Source organism: Suricata suricatta, chromosome 9, assembly GCF_006229205.1.
Source record: "Suricata suricatta isolate VVHF042 chromosome 9, meerkat_22Aug2017_6uvM2_HiC, whole genome shotgun sequence".
In the NCBI taxonomy this organism is placed as follows: domain Eukaryota; kingdom Metazoa; phylum Chordata; class Mammalia; order Carnivora; family Herpestidae; genus Suricata; species Suricata suricatta.
The window spans coordinates 99,111,614-99,124,902 of record NC_043708.1 but is presented as its reverse complement, the minus strand read 5'-3'; the positions used below and the strand labels follow the sequence as shown (position 1 = coordinate 99,124,902).

At 43.3% G+C, this 13,289-nt stretch overlaps 1 long non-coding RNA gene across 1 annotated transcript in view; it reads left to right on the top strand.

Annotated features, from left to right (window-relative positions):
• The first annotated feature begins 142 nt into the window (after positions 1-142).
• The window catches only part of LOC115302511, a 31,852-nt gene continuing 18,705 nt past the window's right edge, over positions 143-13,289 (top strand). Inside the window, exon 1 of the long non-coding RNA XR_003913508.1 lies at positions 143-199. This is a non-coding gene — a long non-coding RNA (uncharacterized LOC115302511). The remainder of the gene's footprint in view (positions 200-13,289) is intronic.

The window sequence follows — 13,289 nt, the reverse complement described above, 5'->3', positions numbered from 1 at the left end:
TAGCAAACTAGGTAGGAGCTGGGTCTTTGGTGAAGAGACTGGCATAACCCATGGTCACCCCACAGGGAAGAAGCCAGAGAAATATTTACCAAACTTCCCTCTCCCTCCTGCAGGATTCCCATTGGCCAAACCCAATGAGAACCGGAAGGTCAGAAGCCAGTGGATAGAATTTATACAGGCCAGTCTCCTGGGGCTAAGGGTGAGTATTGGAGAGCAGACCAAGAGAGCAAGCAGCAGTCCTGCAACTCACATGCTAGAGAAAATTCAAGCACTGTGTTGAGAATGAAGGTAGGTGCTGGCCCTGGGAATTTTGAGGCTCTTGCAACCCAAGGATCACAGGGCAGGCTTTTCAAGGGTCCAGGCAGATGTTTACATGTTCTAGGTGAAAGGCATGGTATCATGAAAGACAAGGAAGGGACTCTAACTGTAATGGAAACCACGTTGCCTGCCTCAGTTTGGTCCAGCCCAGCCCAATACCCACATTGGAATTTGATTAAGGACCCCCTTTTCCAGAAACACAGCCCTCAAGCCCTTGGAATTCATAATGAATCCCTTTTCTTTGGCTTCTGTTATTGAGCACATTTCAGACTAGAAAGGAAACATAAACATTTCCATGCCACATCTAATACAATTATAAGGTCATTACACATTCTGTAGCACAAAACAGCTGTTTCAGAAATCCTTATTAGAATTTAACAGAGTTTTATTTGTTTGGGGCAAAAAAAAGCAATCTTTTAAATTATGACTTAATGAGAATGTTAAGTGTTCATCACTAAGTGGTTAGTTATTAAAGCTGCATGGTGGTTGGTTATTTGGGTTCAGAGGAGGTTAACTGAACTTTTCTTTCCACCCTAGCCCCTGACACATGCGCGCGCGCGCACACACACACACACACACACACACACACTCTCACACATGTGTACACAAGAACAAATCTACACCCTCTTTTCTCCCACATCATGACCTATCCTTTCAAAGACCAACTTTGTAAAGCTAAATAGGTCTAAGCTCCAAACTTCTGTGGCTGAGTTGGCTTTGAAGTCAAATTTATGGGTCTGTGTAAAGATACTTCGGCTTCTAAAAATCTTCCTGACACCTTTGAAGAGAGAAGTGTTTGCATCAAAATCCACCCAGTGGGTGGTTTTAACAAAAAATGCAATGTCTGTGACCAGCACTAATACTGGGGTTCTACATATATAGGTTATTTGGGGTTTTATATTATTTCTTACTGGATTAATAAACTTCCACAGTCCTATTTTCTGGGGTGAGTTTTGGGGTATCCGAGGAGAAAGAATTTTGCCTGATGACCTACCAGTGATCTAATACAGATGTGTCATTTTATAAGGCTGCAATACTGTAGCAGTTAATCCATCAGCATTTATAATAATTGCAGTATCCTGCAGAAGCTGTACTGTGACACAGTGTATCCCTGGAATTCATAAGTAGGTTGTTTAAATGCAAAATAATTATTAAGCACTCATTCTTGGAATTCATCCTGAGATAAGTAGCCCTTATGAAAATGTCTAATACAAAATGACATTTGGGTTTTAGAATATATAACCTTTTGTATTAATGGTATCCCAAGGTGTTTTACATGGTAATTGGATAGTACTGTGGTAAGTATTTCAGTAAATGAAATGGCTCTTGGGACTGAAGTAGAGGTTTAGCTATTCTTGGATTTCAAGTTGGATTTCATTGACTATGGGGAGGTGAGGTGGCATGCCAGGCTGTTTAAAAGTAGCCCAAGGCCTTCTGGAAACTTCATTGAAAACATCGGGAAGTAGAAGGGGTCTTAGAGTTAAAGAGAACCAACCCTTCTGTGATAGATGAGGGACCTGGGTACAAAGGTGAGTTGGTGACCCACACAGGGCTGGACCCCAGGTCTTCTAAGGAAGAGGACCCGAGGTATGATATTCAATCAGGTTTTATATTTCAGCTCTGCCCGGTCTTGGCTGGTTAACTTAGAGCAAGTTACTTAAAATTGCCAGGCCACCATTTTGACATCTGCAAAATGAAAAATAATAATATCTGCCAAAGTCAGGGGAGAGATAAAATAATATGTATATAAAGTAACAAGTACAGTTCCTGGAACAAAATAGGTGCTTCCTAAATGGCGACTATTATTATTATAAATCCGCGTTGCCATCAATCTTCGCTGCTTGAATATTTTCAGTATCGATTTGCATCCCTTATTGTATTAATGTTGTTCTGTTTTACAATTACAAGTTATAATTAGGCAAATATGACTCATCCGGCTTTCCTTGTCCAATTCTCAGCACTCCACCCGCACATCAAGAAACAAATCAAAATGCAATTAGATGCTGACTGGATGCTAAATAGAAAGTTATAATGTATCGTCTCACAGAAGATTACATTGTAAAAGTGAATTGATCTCGCCTCTGCAAAGGAAAGGTTGAGACTAGATCCGTGTCAAGCATGAAGAAGATTAATGTAGATGCTGACTTGACATGTTTGGTGAGGGAGTGTCTTAAATTGCCGTGGATGGGTGTTTAAAAAGTACAACCACACAGCAACAGGCTAAGAGACTCTGCCTGGCATATCTGAACAGATAACATCCTGCCTTTCTGTATAGGATAATATGGGTAAATATCCTAATGTGGAGACCACTGCCACCCAAATGAGGTATATATAAAAGTTCAGATGTAACCCCTCCAAAAAATTAAGAGTCATTATTAATTTTACCAAAGGAATCACAAACAGGGGCTTCTTTAAAATGGCTCATCTGCCTAGTGTGAGTAAAGAATGATTTGACTCGTTTTAAAATCAATTTACAAGTAAAATTTTTAGGAACACATCTGCTAGGTAAAGCAAGTTCTGCCAGTATCCTGCAATGAAAGTGACAGTGATATGTTCAGTTTTTTTAATGGATAAAATTATGTGAGCAGGGAACATAATTATGTATTTTAGAAAGAGCATAGAAATTCTTATAAACTCGGGCTTAAAAAATGGCTTTTTGAATTTCTAAACCAGAGTATGAAACTAATCAGTATTTACTGATTTCTCCACATAGGCCATCTTTGAGACACAAGGTGGGTCATTCCACCAATATTATGAAAAACCTACTAATGGCTAAACCCTGAAGGCTATTAGATGAATTGCCCAGTGTTTGCACACAGGTAATAGAATTTAATCCTTCGACAACCTGTGGCCAGGAATGTCATTATCCCCATTCTACTGATGAGGAACTTAAGGCTCAGAAAATGAACGGATTTATACAAGTTGACAAGGTTAATAATGCATGGCCAACCTGGAATGCTGGGCTGGCCTCCTATATCTTTCTTTAAGCCCACCACTCTCCCCCGTCTCCCCCTGCTGACTGGTTCAGCATAGCACCGTGGCGCACCCCAACCACCAGGCAACCCCTTTTTCCTGGTGTCTGCCTCCAGCCTTGCTTCCATCCGTGCATCACAAATCTGACCTCACCACTCTCTGCTCAAAACCATCAGGGGCTTCTCGTTGCCAGTGCACGGAGTCCAAACTCTGTCACATGTATTAAGACTTTGCCATCTGCTCTCCATATACGTCTCTACCCTTCTTTTCATTCCTCCCTGCTTTGCATGTTTTAATCCCAGCCACACAGTCTGATTGTAGGTCTCTGCAAATGCTACATATGTCACCTCCACTAGCTTGTGCATGCTCTCTAAAATCCCTCCCTCCCCTCTTTGCCCGGCTCATTTCTGTTTACTCTTCAAGACTCTGTTAGGTTATAACTTCCTAGGACCTTTCTCTACCCAATCGCATCTCCCCGTGGCTAGGTTTGCTGTGCCTCCCCAGGGCTTTCCTAATCCTCCATTATTATCCTTGATATATTATCTCATGAAAATGTGATTGTCTGGACATGTCACCAGTCAGGGGCTTTTCTACATCAGAGGCTCTTTTACTATCTCTGTCTCCCCAGAGCCTAGCTCATGGTCTGGTCCATAGTAATAATGTTTATTATTGCTGAATTGATAAATGTGTACCTAAATAAGCAATAAAGCATAGTGCAGGACTCTTAAATTTAAATCCAGTTTTCTTTCCAATATGCCAAAGCTCAGGAACAACAACAACAAAAAATTAACCCTCTGGGCTTCATGCTCAAGAAATTGAGACAAAACAGATGAGGGATGCACAGACCCAGAACTAGTGGGGAATGGGAGCAAATGGCACTGCACCAAGTGCTCAGGGATTTCACACAGCACTGAGCCCCCTGAAGTCCCCAGAGAGGAGTCCTTTCTGGTCTTGCCCTCAATTTCTGGGGGTGCCCAGAAATCCTGGGTTTATGGCCACATCACTGCAGTCTCTGCCTCCATTGTCACATGGTCTTCCTCCCTGCATCTTCACATGGCCTTCTTTTTATGAGAACACAAGTAATATAATTTAGATCTGATCCTAATCAGTATGACCTCACCTTAGCTAATTATATCAGCAAAGACCGTATTTCCAACTGAAGTTACATTCCGTTGTTCCAGTAGACTTGAATTTTCAACCCAGTGTAGGAAGTATCTCTCGATCTTTTCTGTAGAGGGTATAGTTTACAGAGCAGTTCCCAAGGCCCATTGTTACTGGCTTCTCCAGCTTAAGTTGGAATGTCTGAAGAACTTAGTGAGACTGGGTGTCTTCCTTTTGAGCACCCAAGTTTTCCCATGACTGGGATCCCAGTAACCAAGGCTAGACTTTCTTATTATCAATCTCTCCTTTTCTGCACCCCAGTCACTTCCTTCTCCTTCCTTCTGTTTGGATGACGCTCTCAGCCAGAATGGCCTCATCCTGGACTTTTGTCTAATGGTACCTTGCAGCACAGACAGGCTCCCATATTCAGAGCAACCACAGACTCGTATCTCTGCGTATGTGTCCCCAAGCCCTGCCCTGGCTCCCACACTCTGACGCCTAGCCTTGCTTAGGCCTGCAAGTCTGATGGATTCCCAACCCTGACATATTCCCAGGCCGGCCCATTCCACCCCTCCCAAAGACCTGATTCTAACAAAGAAGTATCTTTTCCCTGAAGTAATTTTTCTCTTCCTGAAATCCCCTGTGACTGTTGCAGCTCTCATTTATAAACTGAAATGGTCCAGATGACAAGCTCCAAATGTACTAACACTTTAGCATCATAACCTGTTACAAGGGAAAATATTCTTGGTCATCTTCCTCTCTTTGGGATGTTTTCTGTTGATCAATCTGCATGTTTCCCTCTAGGGCATCTCTTTAAAACACCTATAAAGGCAAAGGCAGAGTATTCAGCTAAATGTGGCCAATCATTGCTGGTGTGTTATATGGAAAACAGATGTGAATTTCATCTTTTATTAGCACAGTACCTATAGTCTTTTAAAAATGGACCTGCTTATGAATGTGAGGTATGAAATCCATATGAATATACTCTTCACCTTAAAAAAAAACCCAGCAAATTTCACACCAGTAACTTCCTCCTGTATCAGGCAATGGGGTGAGATGAGGTTTTGACAAAAATGGTAGGTATTACATAACACTCTCGTCTTCTTACAGATGCGTGCGCAGCTTTAAAATAGAAACGGAAAAGCGGTGCATTGTCTGCAGAAGCAAACTCTTTGAGGGAGGTTAGCAACATTCCCATTGCCCATAATATGAACAAATTAGGAGAGGAAAAATGTCCCCTGCTGGGCATCTCGGAGGGATCTCAGAGAAATAATGTTGGTTAGACGTTTTTTAGGAGAGCTTCCGTGGTCACAGGAAGGGGTTCCATCCCCTTTTCAGGCCATCTGCCTTTGTGTCAGGAGAATCTGCCCCTGTGTCCAGAAGCAGGGTCTTGGTAGCCACTTTGTAAACTGTACCGTCTTTTGAAAGGATGTACTAGGTTGAATATTGTTTCCTAAAAAGTCATGGCCACCTGGAACCTCAGAATGTGACCTTATCTGGAAGTAAGATCTTTACAGATGTAACCAGTTGAGATGAGGTCCTCCTCGAAGAGAGTAGGTCCTAAATGCAGTGAGTGGTGTCCTTATGTGAAGACAAACAGGGAAGGCCATGGGGTGACAGAGACAGAGAGGAGAGTGATGTAGCTACAAACCAAGAAACACCAAGGGTCACTGGGAGCCACCGGAAGCAAGGGAGTGACAGGGAAGCGTGCTCTGTTGTTTTAAGCCCCCAGTTTGTGGTAATGTGTTACTGTAGCCCCGAGAAACTAACACTCCAATCCAGTTCCACAACCAGGAATACAGACTCCCTCTCTCGCTGCAGCCCCTCATGAAGACGCTGCCCAAGTCACACAAGGGCCTTCTCTGTGCTCCAGTCGACTTTGCTCATTCCTCCCTTTAGACTCAGACTCATGCTCTCGGCATTCCTCTTTCTGTGTGCCCACCACCAAGCCTGGTTCCTTCTAGACTTCACTCAGGGCTCCAGCCCCTCATCAGTCTGAAACTAACTGGTTTAGGTTGTCTTTCTGCTGCTCCCCTAATTGTTTAGATCAGTTGTTTGGGCCCACCTCTGTCAACATGGAGCCCTCTCCAAATTCCATGTTCCTGCCATTTCTCCAGACACCCCCGGCTCCCCCTGGAAGGCCGTACATGTACGAGAGACACTCACTAAACTTGTGCTGAAGGTGTGCTATTCGCTGGGTAGATCAATAGGCCAAGAAATTGTGTAACTTTTCATATAGGGGCTAGCTCTGGCGCTGCAATGCAGATCCAAACATGTAAATTAGGTCTAGAAAGTCGTTTGGCATAGTGGGAAGCGAAGTCTCCTTGGAGACCTAAGGTGGAGACCCAAAGCCTTTGCTACTCATCAGGTATTTAAAACAAATTTGAGGTGACAGAAGACAAATCAGCAGCTCTTTATTTGGAGCCACGTTTGTGCTCGGATCCCCAGTTAGACCCCTGGCCCCATCCAGGTGCACAGACTGCGTGAGCAAGTGGTGGTAGACATGCTGCTGAGGCTCGCCTCCGGGGTGTGTTTCAGTGGACGCGTTGGGGGTGTGGGGTGTGCAGCGCTGGGCGTGGCGTCTCTGAAGCTAGTCAGGGGTGATGTTCTCTGCCTGCCGTGGGGAGCCTTGGCCTGGGTCTCAGCTCCCGTTCCCCACAGTCCCTGCTCCAGGCCGAGAGGCAGACACCGCTCCCACACTCAGTCAGTGCTGCCTGCCAAGAGAAGGGAAGGGGCGTGCAGAAAGGCAGCAGCCTGGCTGGTCCCACTAGCCAGCCTGCCAGCATCCCCAGACCCCTGCTAGGGCACCGCCACGCCCAGAAGTGGAGCTCTCGGCCTTACCCCAGACCTTCATCAGGGAGCTCTACCGGGAGAGTCTCCGTCTTCAGTCTGGATTCTGCTGCTTTCTTTCCCGCATCTCTCGTCATTGTTCTAGACCATCATTAGTTTCAAAATGTTACTGTGATTCCTTGTCTCTCTCCCTCTTTTTTTTTTTTTTTTCAAATTTTTTCTTTCATTTCTGGGGATTTAGGTCAGGAAGGAGAAGCCATAGGGATGTGATCAACCTACCACCTTGAACAGGAAGCTCCAGGCAGATTATTTAATTTCTCTAAGGTTTGTTATTTTTATCTATAAAATTAGAAAAAATAATAGCAGCGAGCTCATAATTAAATGAGATAATGCAAAGAAAGTGCTTAGTACCACACACAGAAGGGGCCCTAGATATTATAAATGCATAACCGTTGGGGCGCCTGGGTGGCTCAGTTGGTTAAGCGTCCGGCTTCCGGCTTCGGCTCAGGTCATGATCTCTCAGTTTGTAGGTTTGAGCTCCGTGTCAGGCTCTGAGCTGTCAGCACTTGATGAGCCTGCTTCAGATTCTGTGTCTCCTTCTCTCTCTGACCTTTCCCTGTTCACCCTGTCTCTCTCTGTCTCTCAAAAACAAATAAAAAAACATTAAAAAATGCATAACCTTTGATGAATCACCTAACTTCTTGGAGCCTCGAGGTCCCCTCTCTGTCAAATGGGGTCACAATAATAACCAGTCATTATTTTGTTCCACTTTTCTCCTAAAAAGTCTAGCTTTTTATGCTTTGTAGAATGTTCTAGCTACAGTGGTTCATTTGAAGTTTCCCACGTGGTTCATTGTTTCCAGCTTCTGTGCTTTTACTGAATTATTCTTTTTGCCTCTAATATTCATACGGGGTTCACACTTTCCTGCCAGTGGAAATGCTACTCCTAGTCAGGCCTACTCAATTCTCACCTTCTCTGGGAAACCTTCTTAATTCAGGCAGAGGGTTTTTAGTTATTCAGTCAATAATTATTTACTGAGCAGCATAGTAGGCTAAGAGCTAAGAATTCAGCAGTGAATAAGATGGACAAGACCCCTGTTCTCATGGAGCAAAAAACACTTTTTAATAGACTTTGTTTGTTAAAAGACTTTGTTTAATAGACTTTGTTTCTGACATCTTAGGGTGACAGAAAAATCGAGAGGAAGGTTACAAATATTCCCCATCTGTCTCCTGTTCCCACACATACATAGCCGTCCCATTTTCAGGGTCCCCCACCAGAACATTATCTTTGTTACAATTGATGAACCTGTATGAACATTCCATTATCAACCCAAGTGCATAGTTTACATTAGGATTCACTCTTTGTATTGTACATTCTAGAGATTTCAACTAATGTATAATGACACATATCCATTATGGGAATAGTCTAGTATTTTCACCGCCCAAAAAATCCTCTCTGCTTCACCTATTTATTCCCCCCTCCCCACTACCCCTAGGCAACCACTAATCTTCTTACTGTCTGCATAGTTTTGCCTTTTCCAGAATGTCCTATCTTTGGAACCACACAGTATGTGGCCTTTTCAGAGGGGCTTCTTTTACTTATCAATACACTCTTAAGCCTACTTGGTGTCGTTTTGTGACTCAGTAGTGCATTTCTTTTTAGCACTGAATAATATTCCATTGTCTGAGTGTACCACAATTTACCTCTTCACTGACCGAAGGACATTGTGGTTGCCCCAAAGGTTTGATGATGATAAATAAAACAACCATATAAACATCCATCCATGTGGAGATTTTCATGTGGATGTATGTTATCAACTCCTTTGGGTAAATACCAAAGAACGCAATTGCTGGAATGTGTGGTTAAGAATATATTTAGTTTCATAAGCAAGTGCTAAACTATCTTCCAAAGTGGCTGTACCAGTTGGCATTCCCACCACCAATGAGTGAGAGTTCCAGTTGCTCCACATCCTTGCCAGCATTTGGTGTCGTCCGTGTTCTGGATTTTGGCTGTTCTAATAGGTGTGTGTTGGTATTTCACTGTTGCTTTAATTTGCATTTCCCTAATGGATGTGAAGTGGAACACCTTCCCGTGGCAGCTAATATGTTAAGCCTGGCATCTTAGCCTCTGCTTTCTGTAGCCACCAGCCCCAGAGCACGGTCCTCCCCAGAAGCACCCATATGCCGCTATGCCGTTGCTATCTCCTGCAGCCTAGGAAGTTTAAAGCAGGCCCTGTTCACTCTCATTTTTTCCCCCAGAGCAGTTGGCACAAGGTGGGTGCCCAGAAAATGTATGTGAGATGTCTGCATGTTGAGTGATGGGTTGAATATTTAAGCAGCATACTGATTTGGAGAATTCACGGCTGAGGGCAGGAGTAAAAAGATACGCAGCAGCATTTGTGAGTAATACGCAACAGGCATGTTATGTCAGCGTCCAGATCAAGTGCCGCTCTCAAACTTGCAAATTGACTTCTGGCCAGAGCCCTCTTGGAAATTTCCTTATTCTGCAAGTGCAGCTCTTTCCCTCTGCTTGACAAGGGAATGTATTGAACACTCCCAGATGGGCCAAGCAGGGCCCACTGGGGCCCAAATGAATCAAGCTGAATAAGAGTGAACAGAGTCAGCAGTGAGAGAAAGACTAGCTACAAGGTCATAGCCCATCTGGAAATAGGCATGATAGAAGATGGAAAGATTTCCTTGGATCATTGTACCAGGAAAAGGGATGTTTTGTTCCTTTGTTGATGAATGCCTTCTCACTGTATGAGTAAATAATACTGTCATGATTGATCCTGTGTCTCCCACATAAGATGAGACCCAGGAGAATTGAGGCAAAGCCCAGTGGTAGAAGGCTCAGCGTCCAGCCCTAGCACCACCCCAGACAGCTTGAGTGACCTGGACCGCTCACCTCTGTGTGCCTCCGTTTCCAGAAAAAATAAAATGGGTGTGGTGAACATATGACAGTTAGTAGGAAATGTCTTTAAAAACTATGAAGCCCACAACAAAAGCAACGTGTTAATATTTCCCTCTTAGAAGCAAGTTCTTACAATAACCCCTTGCCTTATCAGCATCCTTTTCTCTGTATCTGCTGTAGGAAGGAACATCTAAAAAATATAGAGAAAAGAGCAGAGAATGCAGAATGAAGGGAAACCAATGGCCTCTAAGGAAAGAAGCAGAGAACAAAACAACCAACAGCAGATACAAGGGCACCAAGCAATAGCCGGTCTCTTTATGATATCCTGCATCATTCAAAACACATTTACTACCTTACTGTGTGTTCACAGTAACTGGTTGAGTCCATCCAAATAGGATAGTTATTCTGTCCCATTCAAGCAATGAACAAACTGAGGCCCACAGAGTAAATGACTTGTTTGAAGCCCATGGAAGTCCAGAGGATAGTCAGAACTAGAATAAAGGTCTCTCAAATCCCGGCCAGATGCTTTTTTCCAATATAGTTCGCATTGCTCTGTTGGCAGGCACGCATGAGTGTGCCTTGGTGCCACAGTCCCTGAACAGAAAGGATCCAAAAAGGATGCAGGAGAAGGGTGTCATCTTTTTAAATCTTAAGAGGCTGTATTTAAAAAAAAAATTTTTTTATGCTTATTATTGGGACAGAGAGAAACAGAACATGAGTAGGGGAGAGGCAGAGAGAGAGGGAGACACAGAATCTGAAGCAGGCTCCAGGCTCCAAGATGTCAGCACAGAGCTTGATATGGGGCTTGAACCCACAAACCATGAGATTATGACCTGAGCCAAAGTCGGACGCTTAACTGACTGAGCCACCCAGGCACCTCTTAAGAGGCTGTTTTGAGATTATGATGAAAGCTCAGTAAAATCAGGAACTCATATACAGAAAATGCATGTAACTCATATACAATTTTAGTATACCTGTTCAAGGGCTTGCTTGAAGCCAATTTGCAGATCTGGACATGAGTCCCTCTTCTAGGGTATACTTAGAAGCATGCTCTAAGCAAAGAAATGAAACATTACTGACTGTTGAGGGGATAACTGATAGGTCATTTTTGTTCTGTCACATATAATACCTCCACTAACTCCAAGAAGAACTGAGTTTGAAAACAGGACACTAAAAAGTGAATTTCAGTCCAAGCACCTGTTCCAAGAAAGGCCAAAACTTTAGAGATACAAATCCAACTTTTAGTAGGCTTCAAGGCGAACCAGTAAGTTATTAACTTTAGAAATTACTGCTGTTGGGCGCCTGGGTGGCACAGTCGGTTAAGCATCCAACTTCAGCTCAGGTCATGATCTCGTAGTTCATGAGTTCGAGCTGCGCCAGGCTCTGTGCTGACAGCTCAGAGCCTGGAGCCTGCTTTGGATTCTGTGTCTCCCTCTCTCTCTGCCCCTCTCTCGCTCACACACGCACACACTCTCTCTCTCTCTCAAAAATAAATAAACAAATAAATAAATAAAATCTTAACCATGTTTTAAAAAAGAAATTACTGCTGTTATTACTGTTATTTTTAAAAATGATTCTTACCATTTCTGCAGTTCTAATCATTTTTCTTTCCAGATTTAAGATTTGACCAAAGTAATACAAGATAGGGAAGCTAAATGTAAAACACTGAAATTTTCAAAACTCCGCTCAGGAAAGCATCAGCAGGTAGTTCACAAGGTCAACACATACTAACAAGAATACCTTAGCCTCTTGCTTATAAATTGAAATCATGTCTAGTTTGGAAAGAACTACAGTTGTGGGTTTCTTTTTCTACAACCCAGTGTAAATTCCCACAATTCCTTTAAGCCTAGAGTCTCAACATTTCTCTACCATCATTTAGGTATATCCTAAATATAAATCTGGGGCACCTGGGTGGCTCAGTCGGTTAAGCCTCCGACTTCAGCTCAGGTCAGATCTCACGTTCGTGGGTTCAAGCCCCGCATCAGGCTCTGTGCTGACGGCTAGCTCAGAGCCTGGAGCCTGCTTCCAGTTCTGTGTCTCCTTCTCTCTCTGACCCTTCCCCTCTCATGCTCTGTCTCTCCTGTATCAAAAATTAATAAAACATTAAAAAAATAAAATTTAAAAATATATATATATCTGTTATTTTTTTTTAAAGTACTCAGGAAACTCTTGGTTCAGTGGTGCTTGAGCTTCATAATCAAAGTGCTTGGTTCATTCAACATGAGATGTCTTCCTGGATTACAAATTCTTCAAACACTGGGGCACCTGGGTGGCTCAGTCCCTTAAGTATCCAACTTCAGCTCAGGTCATGATCTCATGGTTTGTGAGTTCAAGTCTTGCATCGAGCTCTGTGCTGTCAGTCCAGAGACTGCTTCAGATCCTCTATGCCCCGCTCTCTCTGCCCCGCTCATGTTCTCTCTCTTTCTCTCTCAAAAATAAATAAACATTATTTAAAAAATTTTAAGGGGCACCTAGGTGGCTCAGGTGGTTACATGTCTGACTTCAGCTCAAGTCATGACCTCACAATCCATAAATTCAAGCCCCACATCTGGTTCTGTGCTGACAGCTCAGAGCCTGGAGCCTGCTTCAGAATCTGTGTGCTCTGCCCCTCTCCTCTGCCGCTGTCCCACTCACAATTTCTCTCTCTCTCTCTCTCTCTCTCTCAAAAAAAAAAACATTAAAAAATGTTTTAAAGAAATTCTTTAAAAGTTGGCTATTTAAAAACTCTTTTTTTGAGGAACCTCCACACTGTTTTCCAGAGTGGCTGCACCAGTTGACATTCCCACCAACAGTGTAGGAGGGTGCCCGCCTCTCCACACCCACACCAGCATCTATAGTCTCTTGATTTGTTCATTTTAGCCACTCTGACTGGTGTGAGGTGGCATCTCAGTGTGGTTTTGATTTGTGTTTCCCTGATGATGAGTGATGTTGAGCATCGTTTCATGTTCCTATAGGCCATCTGGATGTCCTCTTTGGAGAAGTGTCTGTTCATGTCTTCTGCCCATTTCTTCACTGGGTTATTTGTTTTGTGGGTGTGAAGTTTGGTGACTTCCTTGTAGATTTAGATACTAGCCCTTTATCTGATATGTCATTTGCAACTATCTTTTTCCATTCTGTCGGTTGCCTATTAGTTTTCTTGATTGTTTCCTTTGCAGTGCATAAGCTTTTTATCTTGATGAGGTCCCAAGAGTTCAGTT